The sequence below is a fragment of the Ambystoma mexicanum genome, chromosome 3q (genome assembly GCF_040938575.1).
Source record: "Ambystoma mexicanum isolate Mex_15411 chromosome 3q, UKY_AmexF1_1, whole genome shotgun sequence".
Lineage (NCBI taxonomy): Eukaryota > Metazoa > Chordata > Amphibia > Caudata > Ambystomatidae > Ambystoma > Ambystoma mexicanum.
The window spans coordinates 1186471857-1186486361 of NC_090926.1; positions in this window are offsets into that span (position 1 = coordinate 1186471857).

Genomic DNA, 14505 nt, shown 5'->3' on the forward strand with positions numbered 1-14505 from the left:
AAACTGTGCAGTACTGACATGAAAACATCATGATGGCCAGAGCTTCCCAGAAAATGCACAGGGAAATGCAGGAAGAATAGGCTGCCACCCATTTTTGCCGATGTTATGGGCACAGAAGGACACTGCCTAAAACCACCATTGGACTACCCGCACAGTAGTCTGAAACCATTGGGAATGGCAATGCTGATTGCCAAAAGCAAACCCATAACTGTTGGGAATTCATTTTCTTAAATCCCAAAAATGGGTGCAATACCAGTACTCACCACTATCCAAAAGCCGGCGTTTTAAAACCACCCTGTGTTCCTCTGAAGGCAAGCCAAAGTGTCTATTTTAAACACTGCAACATGTGCAAAATATTCACTGAACACCAGCAGACATTTGGCAGAATGAGGTTTTGTGTGCTTACAAAATCTGGGAAATGAAGAGCCCAAAACAGTGCTTATAACAAAACTGCTATGGAGTCAGCAGTTTAAGTTGCACTGGATTTAAAGACACTAAAATCGAAAATGTTTAGATTAAATGAGTGACCTATGTTTGGTGTCACATGCCTTTGTAACTGTTGAAATGTCATAGTTTTGCACTTAGAATCAGCATTCTAGCTGCATATGTAAAAATGTTTAGTTTTATTTGAATGCAGGAACTGGGGAACAAAAAGTGACATTTTATCTGAAACCTGGCTTAAGGAACTGAATTCTGCCTGGCAACTACCCCCATCAGGAGTGAAACTTGAGTCACAGCTGTGTTCCCAGGCCTAGCTGCCCTTTTGCTGCTCACACTAAGGATATGCCATCTATCTGATAATTGAATTACCTGTGCTCTGCAGGAGAGTGAACAATGCAACTCCCTTCACCCAGGCAGAGGGTTTATTGAGAGGATCATAAATGGCTTCCTCTTGAACAATGAGCCTCTCCTGACTCAGGCAAAGGTTTTATTACAGCAGTCGTAAAATGTAGCTTCCTCTTGGCAGAAGCTGGGAGGAGCACTGCCTGTGAGAGCAAGCTGGCTTGGCAGAACTGGATAAACCAGTATTTCTACCTTGTGCTGAGAGGAAACCACACCCCTTTGGAGCCAGAACATAACTTTAAAAAGATGGATCATTCATAGAGCGGACATGTGAAAATTTTATAAATGATACCATAATTCTTGTGATTTTTCTGCCCACATTTTAAGAGGTTTTTTGACCCGGTGGCGTGTTCAGGGGGGTGTTAGCGGAAAAGTGGATATTACTCTAAATGTATGCATGTTAAAAATCTGAAACTTCATCAGTTAATGTCCATACTCCCTGCGCACATGTATGTAAAGTTGGGTCAATGTCAGAAATTGAAAAATCAATTAAAAAGTGAAATATGTGCCATTTCTGAATGCAAGCTCCCAGGAAGAGCAGAGTTTGAACAGGGGATACCTCCTGTAATGCATGATCGGTGCATATGATTTTAAAACAATATGTACCTCTGCAAATATGTATTTGTTTCAAATCTAGATTTGTGTGTAAGTTGACAGGAGGAGTGGACTTTCTGCAGGCTGTAAAATGACATCACTCTGACCCAACCTAGCTTCCCCAATCAAATGATAAATGGAAGTTTGACCAATTAGAAGCTGAGAGAGAGGTAGGGTCAGTGATGCTAGAACACACCCACATTCTAAACACATAAAAGCAGACAGACAGGACAGATAGGGACCTTCAATTCCATCTGCAGCGGGACGCTCTGCCGGAAAAATCCATACTTACCTCCATCAACCTCCAGAAAGCAACATAGAGACTTCAAATCCATCAGGCCAGACCAGAAGCAGAGTAGAGCTGACCTGTTAGCAGAACCAGAGAGAGCTGACCCAGATCACTGTGAAGTGCAGAGACCAGAGGCGAGTCTAAAATCTGACCAGATCCGTGGCGTGGCCCATTTAATTCAAGAATATAGTGTGAGTACCCAGCAGAACTGTGTAGAACCAATCTCCTAGTTAAAATAATATAATTCAATCCTATTTTAATCTAAGTAGAACTGTCTCCTAACTGTCACCTGTCATTTGCAAAGCTGTCACTTGTCATTTTCTAGTTGCAAGCTGCACTTGTCTTTTTGAACTTTAAAATTTCAAATCTGAAAAACGACCTTCACTAAATCGCTCATATCTCCGCGACCGTTTGTGCTAGAGACTTGCAGTAACTTTCATTTTAAAGCTTAGAATCTTAGCTTTGAATCGCACCTTCCTACCCCTTATAGTTTTACCGCAATCGCGGAACACGCATCCGCGAATTTTACCGCGATTTGCAAATTTCTTCACATGTAAAAACTGCTGCTGCTTGCCTTCCATTTGCCAGAAATTCGTTTAACCTGCTAACTATCCCTGCATCATTGCTAGTGTGAGCCTGGACTAATATTAACTAGATACCACTCACCCTGAACCTCTGAAAGGGAATTAAAAGCATTTTTAGCATATTTTTTAATTCATTGCCAGCACATATCAAAGCCATTTGGGCCTGTGTTTTCAAACTTCTGTAGTCTAAGCTTGCTGGGGTGAACTGAATCACATTTGATTGCATTTCTGAGAACTGTGTGTTTTCCTTCCATTTCCTTGCATTGCATAAAGAGGGGGGGAGTGAATAGCCAGAGAAAAGTGATTACATTGTTTGGTTGAAATCATATTGTGTATTTTCTGTACTGCATTCATTGAATATTGCATCCACCTGAGCTTACATAAAGCATCCTCTACCACATTATACTTTTGTTCCTATTTACCAGTGTGCTACCTTATCCATTTCATGTCAACTCATTAGTGATTATAAGAAGTGTGCTAGTGCCAGATTCTCCGTTGTTGATCTTTATCATATCAGATTAAGTGTGCTATTCAATTATTAATTTATTATAAAGTGTGATATATATATATATTTTAAATTATCAAATAAACCTTTTAAAACTTGCAAAACAGAACTACTTCTTGGCTCAGTGGGGTCAGGGGGATTCCAAGAGAGGGGTGTTATATAGGGGTAGTCATCCAGAACGCATGAACTGGACATAAAGATATATCAATAAGGGTTTTCATTCAGTATTATAGACTAGGCGTTGACTTAGCTGTAGTGTTGAATTGAATCCTCTTACAGGAGGAGGAGCGCGCTACTGAGCCGCACATGGGGCCTGCTGGGGGTAGGACCACTGGTGCAAGTGGTGCAGTCCAGGGAAAGGGTCAGGAGGCAGCACAGGTCACCGCGGAGTGGCCTGTGCATGTTTCTGCCCTTGACCCTGTGACTGCACCACCATGCACCAGCAGGGATGCCCCGTTCCAGGCCCATCTGTAGGTAGGGGGGAGGCCCACGTCATATGCCTCTCCACTACCTAAGGACGAGGAGTCCCATGACCCTATAGGCTCCGTCCTGATTGATTTTGCATTGCGCACGCATGACATTCGTGATGACGTGCATGCTTCGTGAGGGGAGCACGCACGCCATCACGAAGAGCAGCATTGTGACGGGGCACTGTTGGGAGGGGCCCTGGTCGGTGGGTTCATACATGTGTCGTGCACTCTGGCGGACCTCTCCTCCTCTGTGGAGACTATACGCCAGTCGTTCTCCCTGCCGTCTTCTGGCACAGATTACACCAGGGCCCCCTGTGGACCTGACCTGACCAACACAGCCAGCTTGGTGGAGATCCCATCCCATCCCTGCCACAGTCGGGAGTCGGCGGTCCAGCAGGGCTGGACACCACAACAACTGGAGACCAGCAGATGGAGGATGTGCAGGCATCATCCGACAGGGCACATGGACAGCAGCAGCAGCAGGTTCTAGGTGGGAGCAATGATGGCTCAGGCCATCGACATCAGAGGGGCAGGCATCGGCCAGAGGGCAGGAGGACCCTGGAATGGGTTTGTCTTCCGTGTGGCTGCGGTTGGGCCTGCATATAGATGCAGAGCGGCGGCGGGCAGAAGAGGCATGGCTCACAATGGTCCGGGCGGTGAACTCCATGCGGAGGGCACTGAGGCGGGCCGAGTGCCTCGAGGCTATTCGCAGGGAGTTGGAGTCCAACATGGCATCGTCCCTGCGAACCCTCGGGCCATGGAAGAGGACTGCCTCCAGGACATTGACCAGGAGTTCGATGATGCCCGGGACATCGGAAAGTGAGCCGTCGGACTAGCCTGCTGCCATTGTAAATAGTTTTTAGTGTTAGGTTTACTTTTCGTTTTCATTTCTTTTGGGGTGATTGGACTATGCGCCACACTTTTGTATATAGTTCTTTTCTTAGGTAGTTTTTTTTAAATAGGTTTCATTTCTTTCGTTGGGCTCATGGACCCTTTCAAAATTGATTGTACATAGTTGGACTTTGGATTTATGTGTGCATTTTCTTTGAATTTCACCCTGGGGCAATGGATTTACGTTTCCTTTGGATTTGTTTTGGTGGACAATGATCTTGGACCATTTTTTTCTGGATTTATTTGGGTTGCATCTACATTTAATTTTTCATATTTTTGGACATGCATTTCATTTCATTTTTGTGTTATTTTTTTACTTTCATTTCATTACATTGATTTTGTTAATAATACATTTTGATATTTTAATTCCATGTGTGGGATTCAGTCATTGGGTTCATGCACGTCAAATTGAGGTTTTGCACAATCTATGGCAAACAGTGTGTGTGTGTGTGTGACCGACATGTGTCGATGTACATGGTTGACTTTTGATTTGTGTCGTGACATAGGCATGTCGGTGTGTGGTGGATTGGTGAAATCATTGCATGTCAAGAGTGGGGTGGCGTGCTGTAGAATTGTGGTGCACATGAGGGCCATGATTGTGCAGCTTCCTTTTATGTTGCAAGGGGACATGAGTCAGGCCTGCTGGCAGGTGCCCCTCAATGATGGGTGGATGAGGGTGCTGGGGGACATGAGTTGGGGCCTGCTGGCAGGTGCCCCTCAATGCTGGGTGGATGGGGGTGCTGGGGGACATGAGTTGGGGCCTGCTGGCAGGTGCCCCTCAATGCTGGGTGGATGGGGGTTCTGGGGGACATGAGTCAGGGCCTTCTGGCAGGTGCCCCTCAATGGTGGGTGGATGGGGTGCTAGGGGACATGAGTCGGGACCTGCTGGCAGGTGCCCCTCAATGCTGGGTGGATGGGGGTGCTGGGAGACATGAGTTGGGGCCTGCTGGCAGGTGCCCCTCAATGCTGGGTGGATGGGGGTGCTGGGGGACATAAGTCAGTGATCACTTGTGCATGGTGACATGTGGGCTGGCTGGGGGGCTTCAGCAGAGTGGATGGGCTGCCTGTGGGGCATGGCCAGGGGTGCAGTGTGTACCCCTGTATTAGAGTCTGACTGCAGGCCCTGGGGAGGGGGGAGAGGACACACCTGGGAGGACACACACTGCCAATTCGTTGGGGCACCCCCGAAATACAGGTACCCCGCTTGCACAGGCCCAATCGCGTGTGACACTTCCTGCGCACACCCAAAATACACATACCCCACTCGCAGAGGGCCAATCGCGTGTGAAACTTCCCGCGCACCCCAGAAATGCACGTACCCCGCTCGAACAGGCCCAATCGCATGTGAAACTTCCCGCGCACCCCTGAAATACACGTACCCCACTCGCAGGGGCCAATCGCGTGTGAAACTTCCCACGCACCCCACAAATACACGTACCCTGCTCGCACAGGCCCAATTCCGTGTAAAACTTACCGTGCACCCCTGAAATACACTTACCCCGCTCGCAGAGGGCCAATCGCGTGTGAAACTTCCCGCGCACCCAAGAAATACACGTACCCCGCTCACAGAGGGCCAATCGCGTGTGAAACTTCCCGCGCACCCCAGAAATACATGTACCCCGCTCGCACAGGCCCAATCGCGTGTGAAACTTCCCGCGCACCCCTGAAATACATGTACCCCGCTCGCAGAGTGCCAATCGCGTGTGAAACTTCCCGCGCACCCCCGAAATACACGTACCCTGCTCGCAGAGGGACAATCGCGTGTGAAACTTCCTGCACACCCCAGAAATCCACGTACGCCGCTCGCAGAGGGCCAATCGCATGTGAAACTTTCTGCGCACGCCAGAAATACACGTACCCCACTCGCACAGGCCCAATCGCGTGTGAAACTTCCCACGCACCCACGAAATACACATACCCCGCTCGCACAGGACCAATCGCGTGAGAAACTTCCTGCGCACTCCAGTAATACACGTACCCCGCTCGCACAGGGCCAATCGCGTGTAAAACTTCCCACGCAGCGCGGTACGTGTATTTGGAGTGGTGCGCAGGGATTTTTACTGACTTTTTCGTGGTTGGGGCTGTATGCTGGTCCACTGGCCTGTGCGCCATGTACAGGATTTGTGCGTTGTTCATGGCGCACGGGGAGGGGTTGGGGGCATAACTGGTGCTGCTGCAGGGTCGCTGCGCCACTCTGCCCCATGGCTGGTTTTGGGTGTTAAAATCCATGAATACGCTGTGTGCGGAAATGGATTTTGGCGCACGCATCTCGCGCAGAATGCCGCACGTGCACACTGTGCACCAGCCACGTGCACCACTTGCGTGCTGAATTCTATGAATTACCCTCCAAATCTTCCAAGAAAACAAATTGAATCGCAAAGAAAAACACTTATCTTTTGTAAAGTGCTTAGTCTATATCCATAATGTCTGCTTTATAAACAAGCAATGGTTTCCTTTTCATATCATTTTCTATATTTCATCGCATCACACCCATTAACAAGCTGCATTTTCTTATCAAACAATGACCACAGGCATGTGTGGTTAACACACATTCACAGAATATTTTCCTATGGGATTGCACCATTATAAAATGTTTATTTCATTGTGTGTCTTGAAAGGACAGTAGTTAAATCAAGAAGAATTTTTTTTTTTTAAGTGTGCATAAAATAGTCTAGAATAGTTCAAACTTTGACCTGGAACATGATAAATAAGAATTGTCAAAAAATGGATATGCAACAAATAGGTGTGCGAGCCCTTCTCTCGGTGCAAGGATATAATGTGTAGATCGTCCTGGCAAGAGATTCAGGCCACATCACTAGTAATGCTACTTTTTGATCCATATACTGCTGATTTTGGGCCCATTGCATCCACATGTTTCTCAGGGAGAATCCTTCAAACCCTCCTTGCAGAGGGTGGGCTTTTTCACTATTTTTGATGTCATGATGAAATATATGTAGACTTTGGAAATGTCATCCAGGGCCACTTTCCGTGCTGAGTCCAACCAGGTGCCCGTCTCGAGAGGGGGGCGGTGGGAAGTTGCTGCCCAGTGATCCACCGCTGAGCGGGGACAATAGTGTCACAGTTGGTCACGTGGAAGAACAATGCCCCTTCAAGAACACATCGGAAGTGATCTATGATCCGGAAGTAATGAGCTCCCGGATGAAAAAAACCTGTTCACGTGGAAGAAATGAATAGCGATTTTTAATAGTGTTTATAGAAATGAAACTTCTCGGCTGGAAGTAATTAATTTAGTACGCTCATTAACATCTTTTACATTACAAGCTCTGCCTAATTAATAGATTGCCTACAAGTTAATTCAATTTGGATTACACCTGAGGCCTCATTTATTTTCATGAAACCGAACTAGTCAAATATACTCTTACCGTTGCCAATTTAGTCCGCGAAGGGCATGTGATTGCAATGGCATGGCCTTGCCTGTGAATATCTCGACAAATGCAGGGATCGCACTGAGCTGTAACAACAACAGCCAGCTGCAGCCCCCTCTATTGCCACTAAAGTTCAGATGGATGGACCAACACATTGGTGCACCTGAGCTAGAGCACTCAACTACCAGAATGGCAGACTTGGCCGACAGCATTCATCACCACCGGGTGGGGGCAGGGCAGGGTCGGACTGGGACAAGAAATAGGCCCGGTCACCCAGAAAATAGTGTCCCACCCCTCGCCTCAAAAAAGTGGGCCAGCCCTGGCCTCACGACCCTTGACCTCTGATAAAATCACTGCAAGTGATGTCATTTGACCCCTCCCCAAAGTGACATTAAAGGAAACGATGAAACACAACCTTTCACCCCATGACAAAACAGCAAGTGGCATCAAATAGCATTGTCCCTAAGTACACTAAATTACAGTGAATCCAAGCAGATGATATTATGTTAATGTATAGCACTTACGCTTAAGTTCTTTTTTAATAGAACAAATATGCATACAATATCATCCAACCTGTGTTGGTACTCATTTATCAACCTAAGAAGCCCACAAGCCCGCAAACAATGTGCATAATGCACAGGGCAATCTGCGGACAAGGAGCAGAATTCCTACAAAAGAAAATAACAATCTACAAGCCAACGAGACCGCTCAGGTCAACCAACGAAATCCGACTGGAACAAAAACCTTACATCAAGAAGAAACTCGGAGGCACCGCTTTCTACCACTTAGCCGCGAAAACCTGGAACAACATCCCAAAAGTAATAAGGAACACTAAAGATCACCTTAAATTCAGAAAATTACTAAAAACCTGGCTCTTCAACACCAGAGACTAAAACCGAAACAACAATAAGACAAATGACTCAACAGAAAAAGACATTGACAAGCCCCTAGAACCTACAGAAGTACTCTGAGCACCAGTAGGGCTGACGCTGGACACAGGGGTCCACCTGCGAGACACAGGGAGACGGAGGCAACAACTCCAGCCAACCCTTACCATCCCCCACCGCCCGTACAGCCACAACTAGATACCACGGGGTTGTGGAACAGACGAGATACCACCAATCACCACACAATCGGAAGTATAGACACTAGCAGGTGCGCTAGTCATGTGGGTGGGGGTGAGGAGCATGCAAAGTTATTAAGGGAGCGGGCGGAGGGGACAGCTAAATCCTCAAACGGCCTTGAATGCAAAAACGGGCACGCACCTCCTGAGGCACAGGGTGCACAAGCATCCCGTTGTGTAAGATTACAAAAGCCCAACCGATTCAATCCAGGATAGAGATACCAACTAACCAATACCACTAACAATTTCCTTCTCTGCATACACCTCTCAAACTCCAAACCAAACACAACCACAAACCTCCAGCACAGCAAACCGCACAAACTTCACTACACTGCAACAACAAAACAAAAAACACACATAGACTCGCACATCAGCACACGACGACTACCGGCCGCATACACCCCAGGCCCAGCCGACGGAACCACCGGGCTGAGGCTGCCAACAGCACATCACTGCAATCTTGCACTTTTCCAGCCTCCACCCACTAACCCACCTCTCCCTCTTTCAGAGCCGCCAGAGCGCCAGGGGACCACTCCGGTAGTGATAGTGCGCGGTACAAATTACCTTTAACATTAACATTAAGAAGAATACAAGGCTTTTTGAAAAAGAAATAATAATTAGAAGAAAAAAAAATCAATTTCTTTTTTGCCAAACCGGCCCAGGCATGGCCAGGAACCGGCCCCACTCTCCAGGGACGATTTCGGCCCAGCCACAGGCCGAAAGGCCTAGGGGCAAATCCGACCATGGGTGGGGGGCAGAGACCGAAAGGAAGTCACTGTTGGAGTTGACGTTCAATTTCGGAGTGGCAGCACCTCCCTGCAAAGATGTCTTCAGAACTTCTTACCACAAACTGGTATCCCAGTGAAACAGACTTTACTATTCTTTTATTCTTTATAATCAATATTGCCCTGAGCTGAGGACAATACAGGTTCTTACAAGCCTGCAAGCCCAGTGTATGGGCCTAAGTGAAGCATGGGGTGCACAAGGAGGGTAATGGTCTCGTAGGAAACCCTATTTCCATCAGCCAGGTTATCAAAGCTGTGCACTTGTGCAAAAAAAGCAGAGCGTGCAAATTTAGCGCCAATGTTGCTACTTTGTTAATGGCGAATGGTGATAAAGGGTTCAGTCGGTATTATCAAAAATGTTTTCAACTAGGGACATTTGGAGCTGGCTGTTTTATTTACTGTGTCTGCTGCATAAGATGAAAATAAATGTAGTAGACACCTTTGTTTGTATGTTATGCAGCAAACATAGTACAAAGATAGCCTTATTAATGTGTGCCCAAGTGCAAACTTTTAGATAACATGGATCGTGACAAAATCTGTTTGTTCTATTTTGGATTCTCAAAGCATTTGCTCACTTTTTAGCACCAGTGCAAATATCAGATAATCTGGCCTCAAGTCTGGGCAATGTTACTATTTGCAACTGGCTGCTGGGACACGACACAATGCCGAACAAAAAACAAATTAAATTTACTCCTGCGACCACCGAGCAACAGATGCTCGGTTGCCGAGGCAGTGAAGTCTTTTCTTTCTTTCCATGGCATGGTGCCACAGAGGAGTTGTAGAGAAGACGTGTCAGAATAGAGAGTAACGATTGGCGATCGAAGAAAGAATTCTAATTGCCAGGATGAGTGAATGGAAGGGTTAAAAATGCCCAAACTTTTGAGGCACATTTTCTGAAAGCCATCAAGTCGTTACCAGATACTACTATTGACCTTCAGTGGGCACCACAGAATTAAGCATACAACCATGTTGTATTCAGAGGACCACATACTTTTGACTCTGGTCATTGCATTCACTCATACAAGTATAAGTCATAACACATGACCACATGATAACATAACCTAACATGTGAGGTTCTGATCAATGTGCACTATCGGTGGAGAGTGTGGAGGGAGACTGAAGATTTAAGGAGTTGCCAGTGTTCTTCCCCCACACCGAAACATAACAACTGGGGATGACTGGGAACCACAGCTGGAACCAAATTATGCATCTTCAATCTTCAGTAGATTCGAGAGATTGTCCAAAAGGAAAACAAAAAGAAATGGCAAGAAAGAAGGCACAACAGCATCATGGGTGATCCTGGAAATCAGGCTCTATTCCTTGGAGGGGATTGCATGTGATAGCAGTAGCAACACAAACAGCAATGGCAGAACAGTCCAAAATAAAGGAATTTCCAATTAAGGTACTTTAAATATTTCGAGGTAGCAGCCTGTGCACGCAACATTTCAGATTTCTACATTCACAGCTTTATAATTTATTAAATGTTTAATTTGATGGTGTTTTAAACAGCTTTTAACATGGGGTGTTCCCATAGGAAAAAAACGAATATATAAATATCTCCACATCGTCAGCTTCGATTTCCTAATTTTTTGCAGGTACCTAGATTTTAGCTGGATTTTGTACACTAAAAAAACGTTTTAAAAAGTGTTTGATAAACGCCTCACTATCCCTACACTGACGAGGATTTCCCTGCCTAAAGTAACCTAAAGGAAACACTCTAACAAAAGAATTCTGTCCCTCACACTTGTACATACAATAAACTCAATAAGGTAACATATTGCAATTCTGATACAACAAAATGAACAGTTATATTCAAGACCAGGTAACTATTTCTCCTTGTAACCTGTGTGAGTTCCCCTTCATATTTGTAGACATGTCGTCATGCTGCGCGCAATCGCATGGCCCTCGGGGGAGAGGGTAGGGTGCATTCTGGGAAGGTACAACAGATGTTGGTGCTGAAGACCGCCACAGTGCGGACCATCAAGTCGCTGCTCAGCATGATGTCTTTGTGCATCTACCTTATCCAGCTCTGCAAGCTACAGAAGCAACCTCTTCAGGAGTTCCTGGATGCTTGCTGGATTGACGGGTCTGGAAGCTTCACAGGCAAGATCCCTCGCGACGAGGAGGTCTGTTGAGCCATAAGGTGGTGGGGCGTTCACTCCAATGTCACCCGGGGCACAGGGTTTCAGAACCCCCATACCAGGAGACGGTCACCACGGATGCTTCCCTGGAAGGCTGGAGAGCCCACACCGGACATATGCATGCCAGAGGCCTGTGGCTGCCAGAAGAGAGGGAATTCCACATCAATATCCTAGAGCTGCAAGCAATGTTCTGGGCCCTCAAGTCATTCCTTCCATCCCTGAAGGGCAAAGTTTTGAGGTTCTTCACGGACAACACCACCACAATGTGTTCCATCAGGAAACAGGGGGGCAACCGGTCCCCAGCACTCTGCACAGAGGCACAGGATAGGTGGCTCTGGGCTGTCGACCAAGAGATGTTCCTCATTCCCTTTCACCTGGCGGGAGACAAGAACACCATCCCTGAGTCCCTCAGCAGGGAGTTGCGCTCCTGATATGAGGGGAACTCCAGCACGATTAGGTGGACCGCATCTTCTTCAAGTGGGGCAGACCCTAGATCGGTCTGTTTGCGACAGTGGCAAACTCCATATGTCAGAAATTCGCAAGCAAGTTTCACCAATTTAGGAGCATGTGGGACGCGTTCTCCTTCCCATGGGAAGGACTGTTCCTATGTATATATAACAAAGAGGACCGTTTTAGGATTGCCTACTGTGGGTTACCCAGTTCAATGTTCACACTTAAGAAACACATAGTTTCTTTGTTAGATTAAAAGTTTTGAAAGAGCAACGTGTCTCTAAATAAACTTCCAAGCGTATGTGAATGCACTGTGCCGTGCTAAAAAACACATGTTGGACCACAATGGATCATGTGTTTGCCGCTTTCTAGATGAACAGAAACAGAATTGTAATGGATTTTCTCTATTAATCGGGTGCAGAATGTTAAAACAAGGAAAAAGAAGAATGGTGGAATATTCTTCAATCAATTTCTCAATTTTTCTCTCTCAATATTTTCGTTAAAAAACAGGGAATCCACAGAGTTGTTGTATTGGGGATTCAAAAACCAAATGCACAGACTCCAGTTAGTCATGTTGTAATGTTGGGTCAGGTCATTTTATAGCCGACCAGTTTCTGTGGTGAAGAGTGGTTGAACCACATTCATCAGGGCTTAGAATATGGGCCGGTGAGTAAAAGCCCTCTTCATTACTGTTGCAGCGTTGTCTGCATTAATAATGTTCCTCTACCTGTGGGGGTGACAGGAGGGGAGGGGGAGAAGAGAAACAGGGGAAATACCCAGATTACAATCTATGGTGTGGTAATTACATAACACATTGCACACATAGTAAAGGATGGAAGGGGAATCTTACCCTATCCATGTTGTTAGTTGCGCACGGAGGGGTAACAGGCGGCCTGAGACCTAGGGGCCAAGAGACAATGTTTAATGTCGTCATGTTTTGTGCATAAACACAATAGCTTTGATGCATGCTAGTATCTATGTCATTTTGAGAAACCAGAGATCGCAGTTAAATACACTGCTGGAGTGGCCGCCGATGGCGTGCCCGCTCCCATATGCAAGTACACTTCGCGGGCGGGATCCGATCCAGCGGACCCGTCTGCGCACTCCTCTCGAACGAGCAAGGGCTGTCTCCCGCTGGTCAGGGACAACACCTGCTGGGTCAGCAAGGGCGTTCGCAAGGGCTTACCTGCTGCTTGAGTCTGGGTCTGGTGAGCCGTGCGCAAATGGTTCTCGACGCTACTTTGCAGATTCTGGGGTTGCAGAAAGGAAAGATTAAAGGAAGGAAAAAGGTTAAACAGGTTTTCAGGGCATGTGAAAAGAAAGAAATTAAATAAAAACAAGTCGTCCTTAATTTAGTGCTCCAGCTGCAGCTGGAATTCTACAGTCTGCTGCTCTTCAGCATTGACTGTGACCTTGTATCTGCAATAAGTTGTTACAGTTTGTTGGGATGCAGGTGGAAAAAAGTGTAGGCTGCATGAATTGTATTAGCAAAGAGAGCTGTTCATTTAGTGTCAGTATTTTGCCATTTTGTTTGGCAGTTCTGCACACATGTTATTTGCAGTTAAGCTGTGTAGTTAACTACTTTAGAAAGCATCACATTGGGCCTCATTCTGAGATTGGAGGTAGTCATGGCGCTATTTGTGCCATGACTGCCTCCAATAACGGTACCGGCACCGGTCTCGTTCAATGGGGACTTACAGGTGTAGTCCGACCTTTGCGGGACTGGTAAGTCCCCATTGAAAAAGCCATTCCCCATTCCCATGGAGCCCCTATAGGGCTCAATGGGATCGGGAAGGAGCTAATAACGGTACCGCAAATTGCGGTACCGTTATTATCTCTGAAGTCCCTTAACGGGTCCCATCCATAATGCCTGGTCAGACCAGGCATTAAAGGAGGGACCCCTTAAGGGACCTCGTAGTAGGGTGGTAAGGGATTACCGGCACCATACTGGTGCCCTGTATATCTTACCGCCCTACTCAGAATGAGGCCCATAGTCTTAACCAATGAAAAGAGGAGCAATAATGTAATAACGGTCCTCATCATATTTGGAGGGTAGAACTAGGGCATTGTTCTTTTGTAGCGAGTAGTAGTCACCATATAGTCTTTTCGGCTGTCAGAAAGATTGGGTCAAATATTGTGCTTTAGTAACATGAGGGCTGTGTGTCACAGTACCAAGGGTTCCACTATTTTGTATAAGGCCTTGCTAGAATATGTTATTTTTAGTACATAGAGAATGAGGCCACCTGTTGGAGCTTTTGCTATGTTTATTCAATTAGAAGGTATGCATCCTTCCCCCAGCGAGAGCTCAGACAGCCAAGGTTAAGGAAAGAAGGGAGATGCGCAGTGCAGATAGCAAGTTAATTGTGTCAGGTTGCGCAGTGCACTGGAGCTGCACATGGAATGTTGGTCTTACATGATTAGATTAGTGCTGCAGCTGTGTAGGA